The sequence below is a fragment of the Puntigrus tetrazona genome, chromosome 8, assembly GCF_018831695.1.
Source record: "Puntigrus tetrazona isolate hp1 chromosome 8, ASM1883169v1, whole genome shotgun sequence".
Lineage (NCBI taxonomy): Eukaryota > Metazoa > Chordata > Actinopteri > Cypriniformes > Cyprinidae > Puntigrus > Puntigrus tetrazona.
This window is the reverse complement of record NC_056706.1, coordinates 16,837,419-16,839,548: the sequence shown is the minus strand read 5'-3', so window position 1 is coordinate 16,839,548 and position 2,130 is coordinate 16,837,419.

Here is a 2,130-nt window from a genome sequence, read left to right as displayed (position 1 = left end):
TATACTTGAGAAAATGCCTGCAATACTACATTTCAATCCTCCTGTTCTTGCTTCTGCAGTAGGGTCTCCGACATAGCTTTGAGCCTATGGCAAGAAGAAGCTGTTGCTCCCATTTCCAGAAAACCCAGAAAAACTGAAATGGTTATATACCCATTACACCCCATATTTTCAGTCTTACATCATAGGCTTCTTGGCTCAGATAAAAATACTATATCATCTACCCACGCTTAAAGGTTAATTCATTGTTCTGTTGAAACTAAAGTGACCGTTAGAGGAAGGATGTTGCAAGGGCAGTTCTTTGTACATATTGCTTGTATTCTTTTGGATCAGATTTCATATGTCAGCATCTTCTAAAGCATCTCAACATGCTTTGCTACCATAGTAATAAAACCATCCTAATACATTCCTGCAAATGTGCACAATTCTTGCCTCCAGAGACATACTTGACTCCAGGAGGTAAACAAGAGTGACAAGCTCAAAGCCGTTGAGCTTTTGTGCATAAAAAAGCTTTAACGTGGGTTTAGAAGATGACAAAGCATGAAAAATCCTGCACACTGATAAAAATCTCCTGTCAAGTTTTGGCTTTCCTGTTTTTGATATTCCTGTCTGAGTTACATGCCCATTGCACTCTCCAGAAAGAATGTCAAGCAAAAGCACATTCAAAGAAACTACCAGCATCACACATCTTTTAAGCATGTGGCACACAAATCTAGTTAGTTTCTTGTTTGCAGGGCAAGTAACGATTCATTTAGCCCTGCTGAGAAAGCTGACCCTGAGAGCACAACTGCTCCTTCCTTTTGCCACTCCTGGATGATAACTTCATTTTTATTGACCTCTAATGAGCTTCCTGTATTCCACTCCAATGAGTCTGGGCCTGTCACTCCTTTAGAAGTGCTGTTTTAATAGTGGCCAGCCCATGTTTTACTTTCGATTAATGACTCTTGTGCATAGTTGTTTACAATAATGAATGACACTAATAAAAATCGTTTAAGTATAATACCATCCATAGTTGTCTTCAGTTTCATGGAAAGATCAGCTATATTGTACTATAGACATTTTAAAGAACAGCCACAACTATTTGAAAAGAAAATGTTTTCAAATGACAGCAAATGTCAATTTCTCTGCCTTTTACAGGTCCAGAACAACACCATTTCATGCAATGGAGGCAGAGAAATCAAAAGAATAATTGTCATGACTAACCCATTTAATAAAGGAAACATAGCATGTCTGTTTGAATAACTATTAGTTTTTATTAATGACTTCAATAAGCGACTTCTTCTCTTGGTTTCTATTGCATGAATTCAGCAAGGTTGAAATGAAATCTATTTAATTTGACTTTCAGATCAGTTTCTTTGGGTGGACAAATCTTTGTTTATTAAAGATAAAAACATTTGCCACACGATCAAAATTTAATAACTACCTACTTTTTTTAGCATTTTTTTATTAATCCTATAAAGCTTACCACTTATGTCCACGTTCCTCGGACTTCGTTATTATTGTTTTTATTAAATTATTGCCATAATGCTCTGTGTACCCTGCCGCTTTTTAGTTACGTGTTAATGCGTATTTCGCCGTACATTCAGCTGTACCGTGTTAATTTGGTTAATTTTAGTTGGTCCTCGATCTAGTCCCATTGTGTGCATTGCAGTTTTTGTCCTGTCGATGCATCTGCCTGCTGCCTGCTGTCTGCCTGTAATTATATTGTTTATTTTGCTCATTGTCTAAATAGGTCTAAAACACTTTGTTTCCATTTATATTATAGTGTGTCTCTCTATTTACCTACTCACCGTGACCAGAAGATCGGACAGTACAAAAGTACAAATTTTAAGCGTTTATTTTCTTTTATTTGATATTGTATTATTCCTGTCAGACCGAACTTCCTCATCATCCTGCTCAGGAGCAGGGGATTGCTCTCGAGGAATATACGAACTATTCCTCTACCTCTTCTGCGACTCCGTTACCGGACAGCTTTCTGTCGGAATTTATTTCGGAATTTTATTTATTATCAGCCGGTCCTCGAGAAGTATACATGTTTTCACGTCCAGTGGGTCACATTTTTAGCCCCTGGATCAGTGGCCTCAGCCCATTCACTGCATGGTCGAGCCCCAGCCTGAGCCCACCGCTGACACG